The sequence below is a fragment of the Glycine max genome, chromosome 4 (assembly GCF_000004515.6).
Source record: "Glycine max cultivar Williams 82 chromosome 4, Glycine_max_v4.0, whole genome shotgun sequence".
In the NCBI taxonomy this organism is placed as follows: domain Eukaryota; kingdom Viridiplantae; phylum Streptophyta; class Magnoliopsida; order Fabales; family Fabaceae; genus Glycine; species Glycine max.
The window spans coordinates 11,282,094-11,295,101 of record NC_016091.4 but is presented as its reverse complement, the minus strand read 5'-3'; the positions used below and the strand labels follow the sequence as shown (position 1 = coordinate 11,295,101).

Below are 13,008 nucleotides of genomic sequence, written 5' to 3'. Positions count from 1 at the left end.
CAAGTTTCTAACTTTAAATATTATATTTATTTTAGTATTATTATATATTTATTTTTTTTTAGTATTTAATAGTTAATATTATTAGCATATATGAATAAGATAATATTAATAAATAAAACTAAGTTGTATTAGTATAAATAACTTATTTAGTAGTAATAAATATATGCCTTTATAAAAAATTAGTCATTAATAAAATTGATTAATATTTTATACTAATGCAATGTTATGGTGACTAAAAAACTAAAAAAATCAAAACATCTCTATTTTTAAAAAATTATTGCATAAAATAGATCAAAAAAACAAAAACACAATCAAAGATGTCTTGAAATTTCCTTTTTAAAAAAATTGATGTAAAACCATTTTGAGAGTGAGGTAAAATTAATGTAACTCAATTTTGGTCAAATTTGCTTTGTATTTAAATTTTAATTTGTAACTATTCTGAAAAATAGATTGATAATAATCAATTGAATCTGTGAAGATTTTAAATAGAAAAATAGAATTTAGAATTCTAGATACAAAAACACCATAAAACTAAATCTGCTTCATTTTAAAAATAGGTGAACTAAATTAGTTAAATAAATTTGAGGTTATACTTTTCCTTTTAAAAAATACTCAAGAGGTTATATACTTTTCCTTTAAAAAAAACTCAAGAGGTTATACTTTTCTTTTTAAAAAAAAAACTCAAGAGGTTATACTTTTATGTTGCACTATGAGCAAGGAGCGTACTTAATATAATGTAACTATTATTTATGGAAGGTTGAATTTTTTTAAAAAAAAAATTAGATACCAAGCCGCAGTGAAAGAAAAAGAAAAAGAAGCACGTACATCATATAATAATAATGGCAATACCATGTGAGCTTTCCAAATGTTGTCACTAAGAAAGTAAGTAAAAAGTTGCATAAACCTTTCTTATGTCGTCTAAACCTCCTTTAAAAAATCCATATATAAGATACTCAGTAGACATCCCAGCCAATGCTATACATGAAAATTTGTTCAACGTCTAATAACAAAACAAAAAAGGTTGGCACATAACTAAAATTTCATGTGTAGAACGTTGATTAAAGCAAACTTATAAGTAGTGAAAATTAAATGTCAGTAAGATAACAACATACTATAGCTAACACTTTTGCAGAATTAATTAACATGCGCGAAGTGGAAAAGTGTTAACAATCAACAGATATAGTTGTAAACAATCTACGGTTCACGTGAAACTCAAGATAATCAAGCAGTTTAATGAACTAAAAACATGTATTCGATCAATTAGATTATTGATAATGGAGTCACTCAACCTAAACTGCTACACAAAAACTTTGTCATATAGGTAAATTGTGACAAAGGTCAAAGCCAGATTACTAGGACAAACAAAGCTTCTAATAGATATAAGATAAAATGAATACAATAAACATGTACATATATAGCAGGATGAAAAAGGTTGTTGACTTCTTTCTAAGCCAAATGGTTATTTGAACAATGTCCTTACTCAGGGACATGACCGTTTGCTTCTTCTTCCCTTTTTTCTTCAGAGACGGTCTTAGCAATCGTAAAGCTGGGCAGATTTGTTGAAGATAGAAGCCTAGCCTACATTTTATCAGTAATTACCACTTTGTTCTGTCCCTCAGTGATTCTCTGCATAACAAAGCAACCAACATAATGCTTCTAAATTCTATAGTTTCCTATTCAAAATTACAACTTCATTCACCCAATCATAAACTTGAAAACTAACTTTGAATTGGAAAGTTTAAATCCACTACATTCTTAACAAATAAATCATATCTATGCTGGAGAAGCAGAACCAACAATATCAAGCAGGGCAACGAACTCACATAAAATGGTATGTACCTATTTCCTGTAATACCATATAAGGTCTCATCAAAATTAAGTAATCCAAAGATTTATAAATAAATATAACCTAGAAGGCTAGAACAGGGTAAAAAGAAGGAGAAATGAAGGAGCAACATTCTAAGAAAAAAAGATGCAAGAGTTAACTCTAATATTGTGTTGTGGTCTCATATTCTAAGAGTCTAGGAATGCTTAATTTTTGTATGCCCATTTTACTTTTCCTGGATTCAATATCATCTTTTGACAGACCAACTGCCATTTAACTTTTTATCCAAGTATTTTGGGACTATATAGAGAATGCTGAAGTTACAAAAAAAACCACTTCTGTGGCCAAACTCAAAATCTCAGTCACCTCCTTTTGAAAGTCAACAATATTAAAAATTAAAAAAGCAACATACTATCATGCTAAAAAGATGGGAAACTCAAAACTGCAAAACATACAATTCTATATTATTTTATTTCTAATGATTGCTACATATTTGATGTGCTTTCCTTTGAAGTAGTAGAATACATAAATGGGTTATGAAGTATCACAGTTTGGTTTTTCCTTTAAGCATCAGTTAACTGCTTGAAAGATAATGTATCAATTATGAAATAAACTGAAAGAACAGACCTCAATTTGAATGCCACAACCTCTTAAAAGGACTACATTTGCTATGCTCTTCCCTTCTGCAGTACATTTAGCATTCACAGGATGAGAAACCAAATTTTTTGTTATTTCCTTGGACAACTCATTAACAACAACAGCAATATTACTTGGTTCATGGGAATCATCTAAAGCTTCTGCTTTCAAAAGTATGTGGTTGTCCTTCAATGGCTCTGTTCCTGATATATTTCCACTCAGATTTGGTCCTTTAACAACTACTCCACATCTATGCTCCGTTGCATACCTAATAAAAGGAATAGCCAAAACATATAAAAACTGCTAATTCGTTTGGTAGATAAGAATTGCTAAACCTTGATAAGTTTGCTTTGGAAGTTCTGAAGGGTCAACCACAACTATTTTTTATCTTATAATTAAGTAAATATGTTTGGTAGTTTTAGTTATGAAAGAGCATTTGAGCCTGCTGCTTTCACTCTTTAACAACAATTTGGTTGGTTTCAAGCTCAAAAATTATTATAAATATATATGCACTTACTTTTTTTTTCATTTTATTTATACTTTGATTTTCTTTTTCAATCTCATTCTCTCTTTACTTTGTATCACATTGTTTATTACATTTATCACTTTTTTTATTTCCCTCTCTCCCTCTTATTTAATTTCCACTAAACTCCCTTAAAATTAAAAAATAGGATTTACAATTTCATAACTCTTTTCAAGCTTGTGTAGCGGTAATTCTAGCTGGGAAAAGATTTTCGCACCTGTTACCTAGATGTCGGTGCAGCTTGATAATAGTTTCCTCCTCTTCCTTGGTGTAGTTTCCTCTTTTGAGGTTTGGCCTTAGGTAATTCAGCCACCTTAATCTGCAACTCTTTCCACATCTCGCAAGACCTGACAAATTAATAACAACAACAACAACAAAGTAAAACCAATTACAATGGATTCATATATGATTTAGGTATAATCTGTGCATGTGTATAATTAAACATTGAATATATGGTTCCTACATATTGATGTAGAAGTTAAACCAAACCTTGAAAACAGAGAAGAAGAAAAATTGAAAGCCACATTGGCGACTATATTGATGGTACATACTCTCACATACTTAATTTGTTTCTGACCAAACTATTTGGTAAGTTCCATTTCCACCTGAATTGCATGAAAATAACAAACAAAAAAAATAACAGTGACAACAATATACTCTTAATGGTAGTCATAACAACCATTATTGCCTATCCAAAAGAAATAATTTCTCTGTAGTATCAAGTATGATCATATACACAGGTAGTTGAATGGTATTTGCATTAACAAATGTTGCATGTGTATCTATCAACTGCAAAGTTGAGAGCATAGTTGTTGTTAAGCCTCCGAAGTGCTAGTATTTGAAAAAGGAAACATGTAACTTCTCCCATTGTTGTTATGTTGAGTTGGTTTCCTATTTGGGTTGGCTGCAGCAGAGAATATCAATATCAAAACCAACTTAGACATAGGAAAAACCAATTTTGTATCATGTGATGAATTGTAGATCACTTTGAATCTTGTGATACATGGATAAAGTAGTACAATTCCAATATTATTATTATTATTATTATTATTATTATTATTATTATTATTATTATTATTATTATTATTATTATATACAATAAGCATAATCAAATCAAATAAAAACTAAAAACTTGCGATATTATACCTCTCTTCCAGGGTGGAATGGAACTTCAGGTCCATCCGTGACCTCAACGACAACAACGCCAGCCAACTGTGTCAACACAAACACAGCATTAAGCGCACAAACACCAAAGACAAAAAACTCATCACCGGGTAGAAATCGGCATAGCTCAAAATAGGGAACTCCGCCTTGAGTGGCTCCAAAAGCCTAATAGCAATGTCCGAAGGGTCCACTAGTCTTTGTGCCCTTGTCAAAGGTTCCAGCAGAGTGCCATCTGCACACGAAACACACCAAAATGCGTCAAAACGACAATCCATAAACTCAATCGTAAATAACAGTGATCTAATGTTAAATAAAAAGAATAAAAAAGAACGCACGCCAAACAGAGCATTAGAGGAGCGCATCTCTTCTCAGCGATGAAGCCTCTGAATAATAATAATAATAATAATAATAATAATAATAATAATAATAATAGAGAAGAGGCATCATGAACCTGAAAGAGAGATTCTGCATAATCATTGATACTGTTCCATCTCCATGATTCAGAGAACCACGAAAACTTCAAAGAGATTTGAAGGAAAAGATTCAGAAATAGAAAGATAAAAGATAAAAGAAAAAGAGAGAAGATTGAGGAAGAGAAAGAGAAAGACGGAGAAAGAGAAGATTGAGGAATAGAGAGTAACGTGGAGAAGATTGAGGAAGAGAAAGAGAAGATTGAGGAAGGGAGAGTAACGTGGAGAAGATTGAAGAAGAGAAAGAGAAACGGGGAGAGAGAAGAGAGTTTCAATTATTAAGTGAAATTAAATGGGGAGTTGAAATCCGTCAATCAGAGAGTGACATATGTTCGAAACTGCACATGCAACGCGACACGTGGCGAGGACAACAGAAAAAAAGGTGCAAAAAAATTAAAGGGGCAAAATGATCAAAAAACCGAAAAAAGTGACATGTGTCGCAATTCTAGATAGGGGCACAATAGGCTTTTCCAGGGACTTCTCTTTTATTAAACTAATGAAGTGCCTGTGCGATGCACGGGTCGGTATTTTACTGTAAGCGAAATAAATACTATTTGTCAGGGTGTTGTTTGTATCATTAGACTGTAAGTGACATAAATAATATTTGTCAGAGTGTTGTTTATATAATTTTAGTGTAAGTGACATAAATACTATTTGTCAGAGTGCTATTTGTATATAACATAAAGATAATTTGTATCAAGAGTTGATTGTGTTGAAAACATTTTAAAATTGATTTAAATTATATAAAAGAAACATAGGAAATAAATTAAAAAATATTGTAGTTTTGTAGGAAAAAATTTATTTTAGATGTATTTTATTGTGAAGAGGGACTAAATTTTCATAATTAATAGACATATGAAAGTAATATTTTCATTGTAAAAGATAATTGAAACTTAAAAAAAATAATTTTTTGTAAAATAATTTTGTAGTGTTTGTTTTAAAAAAAATTTAGTGGGCATATGAAAGTAATATTTTCATTATAAAAGATAATTTACACTTATAAAAAAATAATGTTCTAGTCTTTGTTTTAAAAAATGTTTCAATCTATAAAAATAATTTGTTTTTATGTTAAATAATTTTGTAATCTCTATAAATAATATTATTTAAAAATAACCTTTTCTTATCCTAAATAAATTTTAATCTAATTCAGAAAAAAAAAATTATAATCATTTATAAAAAATAATGTTTTAGAACAATTTTAGTTATGTATATGATTACGGGACGCAAAGTTAATGTTCTTTGTAATTTAAAGTTAAAAAATTATTCTAGCAATTTGAATGTAAAAAAATATGCAGCTTAAATTAATTTAAACATATAGCATTTTAATAGTTAAAAATTGGTAAACTTAAATGCAATTTTTTTTTAATTTTATTTAATCTACAATTTGATCTCTTTATTTTATAATTAAAACATTTGATTATTCTATTTTTAGAAATTCACAACTATGATCTCTTTATTGCAAAATATAAATATTTGGTTTTTATATCTTTAAAAATCAACAATTTTTGTTTAATCTTTAATTTTTTGTATATTTTATTTCTTTTTGTTTACTTTGTGTTGTTGTTTTCCAAATGCAGGACGGGAATGAGAGAATCCATTGCTTATGTTACTATTGGCTTTCTTATTTAGTGAAGAAGGGTAATTTTGTGGGAAACGAAAATGCAAAACACAAAGGTTAGGAAAAAACAAAAAACTTTTCCCCGTAACTTTAAAAAACTAAAATGTTCAATAATTAGAAGCAAAAATATTGAAAGGTCACAGCATGGTGGGATAAGTTTTTTTTTCTGATCAAGTAAATCTGAAAACAGAACATGGATATTACATGGTCTGTAAAACATAAGCACGGGAATAAGCAGCAAATAAATATGAGATGAGCATAGCAGGGAATGTGTAAGATGAGCATAGCAGGGAATGCGTAAGATGAGCAGAGTAGACAACAATATCCCTCCATCAACAATGTTCAGTTTACTAAACAATAAATTCGTAGTACAACAGTTATAAATTACTAATATAACAAATTAAATAAAACAGACTCATTTCATTCAAATTCAAATCATGAAAACTCAAAACTCACTGATACATTCCTTAGCAATGTCATATGACAAAACAAAATTTGAAAGCCAAAATTTATGTGGAATACATCTCAACTGCATCAGAAATATACTCCATGCATAGGACGTTTAACTCTAGCAGAAAACAAAATAAAAATATTTTTATGAACCAATACTGATGTGTAAAAGAGAAATAAAATTTAAGCTAATATGCAAAATAAAAAAGATTAAACATTTATAATATATCTGATGTTCAAAGTCAAATAAGTAAATAAGAAAGAGACCATGTAATTGACAAAATGTTCATAAAAGACAAAAAGATAGAAAAATCAAAGTGCATAAGCTAACTCTAATACTCCCAATTCTTTCTTCGGTGGATGACAATTTCCTATATTTTATCAATGGTCCTGTAATAGAAGGAGACTTCATCACCATGGGAGAAATCATTATCAGCAAGGAATTGATACCATGGTTGGACAACATATCTGCACCTAACTCCACCATCAACCACCACAACATTCCACTGTAATGGAGGTCCAAATCTCCTGAGAATGGTCATGTGTTGATCGCAGGCATTTACATGTGTCATGGCACAATTGGAGAGTCTCTGCATGGGAAAAAAATAGCATGATATATAAGCATGAATTAATAAGCAACATTGAAGAGGTTTTCATTGTTACCAGTGGTCCTGGTGCACCAAGAATTGATTGTGTGATTTCAAGTGTCCAAATATGTTGTCTTGACATAACTTCTGGCCTTCCGCAAGTTTGGCATTCCAGTGAGGGAACAAAATAAAGATCAAACATGGATTTGTTGTTGCATGCCAAGAATTTAATGATCATAGATTCGTAAATTGATAAATCTTTTCTGAATTTTTTCAGCCCTTCCGCAAAGTAGACTTTTGCCCGACGTTGCCTTAGCCTAATTTGGTATTTGTTCCATCATATCTAAAGTTGACAAACTCAGGGTATTCTGGCGCCCATTGTTGGTGGTAAAAAGTGGGCACTTCTATAATGCCCTGCAAATAATTATAGCAAGAAAGCAAATATGAAACAACATGAAGAATAAAAACAATTAGTATGTAACATTACCATATCATTGTGGAATACTACAGTGAACTATAGGATTAATGGATTAGTGTGAGTTGGATATTCAATCTACAGTGAGAGGAAATGGAAAAATGAAAATCAAGTATGGCACTGAAATATGAACGTCTAAAATATGTGGAGAATGACAACAACATATTAAAATGAAAAAAAGTTGTATGTACATTGTTTGTGACATAAAGGTTTCATTTTGCAGCATTCTTACTGCTGTAAATGTGCCTTTAATCTTTTGGATCAAACTTTTAGGGTGATACTCATGCCAAACTTAACAGGATGCTGACATAAAGTATCTTTCGACTGGAATGTAGATTAACAATCAAATAACAAAGGAAATTGTGTATTCATTGTCTGTTGGCAAAAAATAAACAAAACAATCTTTATAACAGTTGACAAAAGTAATGGGTCAAAATATATCCGTGCATGCATTCAAAACATAAAGGAAGAAAGAAGGCTTGGTTCCATAGCTAGATCAGAATAACAGGAGACAAAGAAAAGGTAGGTATGACAAAGGTCACGCATTTTTTCAGGTTGAACAGTCGAAAGCAATATACATAAAAACCAAATAAAAAATTTAAATAACAAAAAAAAAAAACAATTACATGCAAGGGGCCGAGAATGAAAAGGAAGTAAAATACAAAACAAAAAGCTAAGCCAGCAGGAAGCAAAACAAAAACTCATGTGAATGGAGTGAAAGAGTGAATGGAGTGAGAACGGGAATAGAAGAGAATAAGAAATGGAAAAAATGCAGGAGAGAAAGAGTGTACGAAGCAGAAATGGAAAAAATCCAGGAAAACAAAGAATAAGCAATGTTCAAAATATTTTGAGAGAGTAAGCGAGTAATTGGTTTCACATGCACCTTGCTTGTAGCTGTTGATGAATCAGAATTGGTGCTTGTCTTGGTTGAGTCAGTCGATAACTCTGAAGGCATTCTCTGAGCTGTTTTAGTATTTTTTGTTCAAGGAATGAACATTGAATATCTGCTGAAGAAGTGGCCTATAAAGAATAAATGTTGAAGTGACACAGTGGTTGGTGAAAATGTGTAAGGGGCAGAATACGGAGAGGTTTGAGAATTGTGGAGCATTCAATGGAGTATGACAAGATTGGAGGTGGAGAGTCATCTGAATCATTGTGACTAATTTTATTTTATTTTTTTTGTTTACTGAATGTCCACGACCAATATTGATATTTATAAAAATGCAGTGAAAGAAATATATGAGCAAAAAATAATCAGCATGTATTTAATATGACAGGTGTTAACAAAGTAATTATGTTATATATTATATATTATATATATAATAAAATAAATAAATAATCTGAGAAGACTAATTTTTTGGTATGAAACAAAGATTTTTTACCAAATTAGATGGTTTTTAACAACTAATTCAAATAAATAATAATGTAATGTAATGGTGGAAGCAGGCATAAAAATCATAGATTTGGTTTTAAAAATCGCAACCTTAGATGTTTAAAAAGCGTATAAGACAAACCTAAGATTCTGGGCTGTAAAAAACCATTTTTTTAAAAATTAACCTATGATACAAATACAAACCGAAAATGCAAGGCAAGGTGTAGAAGCTCCAACAGCATTTCCTTTTTGTAATTAATTAATAATTCATTTATCTCCCAAAAAAATCCCTCCTCAGTGCCAGGTGTTGCAACTACGTTTTCCCTTGTCTCCTCTTTATCTCTCTCATGAAATTACGTTACCACTTTTTTTTTTTTTATCTTTCTCTTCTTTCTTTGTGTCTGTTACAACCTTTTCTCTCTTTAGAAAAAATGAGGAGTGAGAGGAAGGGATCAGAAGAGAATGGGAATGGAAAAGGGTGAACGAAGTGAGAATGAGGATGGAATGGCAATGGGAAAAGAAGAGATGGGAAAACCCGGGCAGGACACATGGAGGGAGGGGCAAAATAATGGGAAGAGGAAAAGAAATAAAAGCAAACACGGGCATAACACTTGGATTGAAGCGGGAAAAATCATAAAACCCAAAAAAAGACAAAAGCCAAAACTTTTTGATGAATATGAAATTTTAATCATGAACCAAAAAATCAAACCTGGACTCGTGGAGTTTCCAGATAAAAACTGCACATGTAGTGTGTTATTCTACCAGATGTGCATGCAATAGAGGCAAACTAAAAACATTTAAGCTTTTACACTGTAAAAAATAAAGAAACAAAGAAAACATTGACAACAAAAACAAATCAAAATTAGACAGAAAGAAATGGGAAAAAAATAGATAAAAATGGAACCTTTAATAATTAAATGTTAATGTTAATAAATTGACAATGATTACGACAAAAATAAATAGAAAATTAAAGCTGATTTGAATAATATGGTAAAATTGATAGTGTAATATTTGGAAAAAAACCTTTCCATTAATAGGTACTTGCCAATTAATTTTTGCCAATTAATTTTTTCCAATAAAAAATAATAAACTCTCCAATCTTTCTTTTCTCACTTTAATCCACGTGTAATTTTATTTATTATTTTTTTATTTTGCTCAGTGCTTACACCTTCCTCACATGCTGATGTTTTTTTCCAGTACCACCAAGCCACATGTATCGCTTTCTAATTGTCGGATATAAAAATAGAGTGATGATGACCCCATTTTGATTGATGGAAAATTTTTCATGTTACTTTGTTTTGACAGTTTAAAGTTGTAATTTAATCATTATGATTTCCAGATAATGCATTTTATTGTTTACAATTTACTGAAAAACGTAAATTGAAAACATATTTTTTATATTAGTTACATTGAGTTATTTAATATTAGTAATTTTATTAATTTCACTTTCGTATGAAATTTGTTTTTCCATTAAAAGTATGATATGATCTTTTTGTTTTGATAATAACGAATTCTCTCTCCTCCATCTCTTTTGCCTCCGTCAAGATTTTCATATCAATCAGCTTTAAATATTATATTGTCCATTTGGTAAAATTGATAGTGTAATATTTGAAAAGAAGTTGCATATAAAAATAGAGTGATGATGACCCCATTTTGATTGATGGAGAAATTTTTATGTTACTTTGTTTTGACAGTTTAAAGTTGTAATTTAATCATTATGATTTACAAGTAATGCATTTTATTGTTTACAATTTGCTGAAAAACATAAATTGAAAACACATTTTTTATATTAGTTACACTGAGTTATTTAATATTAGTAATTTTATTCATTTCACTTTCGTATGAAATTTTTTTTCTTTCATTAAAAGTATGATATGATCCTTTTATTTTGATAATAACGAAGTTACGAAAATTGATTCCGCTATTATAAACCCGATTTATGAAGGAAAGGCACATATAGTGAAGAGTATTTTGTTTATCACATTTTGTTCTTTCTCTATTTTAATTTATAGAAAATTCGTGATTTTGGAAGTAAAAGGAGCTTGCAATCAGCTTTAAATATTATACTGTCAATTTAAAAATAAATAGAAAATTAAAGTTGATTTGAATAATATGGTAAAATTGATAGTGTAATATTTGGAAAAAATCTTTCCATTAATAGGTACTAGCCAATTAATTTTTGCCAATTAATTTTGTCCAATAAAAAATAATAAATTCTCCAATCTTTCTTTTCTCACTTCAATCCATGTGTAATTTTATTTATTATTTTTTTATTTTGCTCAGTGCTTACACCTTTCTCACATGCTGATGTTTTTTTTTCTAGTACCACCAAGCCACACGTATCGCTTTCTAATTGTCGGATATAAAAATAGAGTGATGATGACCCCATTTTGATTGATGGAAAAAATTTTATGTTACTTTGTTTTGACAGTTTAAAGTTGTAATTTAATCATTATGATTTCCAGGTAATGCATTTTATTGTTTACAATTTGCTGAAAAACGTAAATTGAAAACATATTTTTTATATTAGTTACACTGAGTTATTTAATATTAGTAATTTTATTCATTTCACTTTCGTATGAATTTTTTTTCATTAAAAGTATGATATGATCTTTTTGTTTTGATAATAACGAAGTTACGAAAATTGATTCCACTATTATAAACCCGATTTATGAAGGAAAGACAGATATAGTGAAGAGTATTTTGTTTATCACATTTTGTTCTTTCTCTATTTTAATTTATAGCAAATTCGTGATTTTGGAAGTAAAAGGAGCTTGCAATCAGCTTTAAATATTATACTGCCAATTTAAAAATGAAACAAAAACGTTAGGAAAATTGAAAAAACCCTTTCCATTAATAGGTACTTGCCAATTAATTTTTGCCAATCAATTTTAAATATTTTGTTGGAGTATGAAAATGGTCATGATCTTCAAATTAATGAGACTATTCCATTAGGATATGAAGATAATGATAATATTATGTTACTTAGTGTAATATTTGAAGTAAAAATGATAGGTATAGTGTCTTTTTCAACCTTGTCTGCATACAATACTGATTCATGAAAAACAATCAACATGCAATGACATAAACAAAAATGGAACCAAAACGAAAACAAAAGTCAAACGGAATATAAAGAAAACAAATAAAGAAAACGAACTTGTAGATAGAGAAACAAAGAAAAGAATCCTGTTTGAGATAAAAAATCAGATAAAAATCGAAGGTTTTTGGAGTTAAAAATGGCAGTTTTAGTGTCTCCTTCCACCTTCTCTACATACAATAACGATTCATAAAAAACAAATAACATGCAACGAGATAAACAAAAATGGAACTAAAACAAAAATAGGAGTAAAACGGAATATGAAGAGGAATGAAGACGAACGCAAATGGAAGTTAGAGAAACAAAGAAACAAAGAAAACAGAATATGAAGGAAGATGAATGGAGAGGAACGAAAAAGGAAGATGGAGAAACAAAGAAACAAAGAAAATGAACATGTAGACAGAGAAACAAAGGAGACAAACCTTTTAACATAAAAATCAGATAAAAATGGAAGCTTTTTGGAGTAAAAAATGGCAGCTTCAATGTCTTCTTCCACCTTCTCTGCATGCAATAGCAATTCATTAAAAACAATGAACAGACAGTGAGATAAACGAAAATGGAACCAAAACAAAAATAGAAATAAAATGGAATATGAATATGAAGAGGAATGGAGAGGAATGAAAATGGAAGATGGAGAGGATGTAAAAAATCAGCAACAACTCTTTGTAGCAAAAATGACAGAAGATATTTAAAAAAAAAGAATAGAAGAGAAACAAAAAGAAATCAGCAAAAAATAGAGAGATATTTTTGAAAAAGGAATACGTAAAAATGACACATTGTCTCACACAGAC

General features: G+C 29.6%; 1 long non-coding RNA gene across 2 annotated transcripts in view; it reads right to left on the bottom strand.

The window, feature by feature from the left end:
• Window positions 1–6,880: 6,880 nt before the first annotated feature.
• The window catches only part of LOC106798621 (uncharacterized), an 18,016-nt gene continuing 11,888 nt past the window's right edge, over window positions 6,881–13,008 (bottom strand). For both annotated transcript variants that reach the window (XR_003266750.2, XR_005891245.1), the window contains 3 exons: window positions 12,640–12,718; window positions 7,350–7,687; window positions 6,881–7,276 (listed from right to left, as the gene is read on the bottom strand). This is a non-coding gene — a long non-coding RNA (uncharacterized lncRNA). The remainder of the gene's footprint in view (window positions 7,277–7,349; window positions 7,688–12,639; window positions 12,719–13,008) is intronic.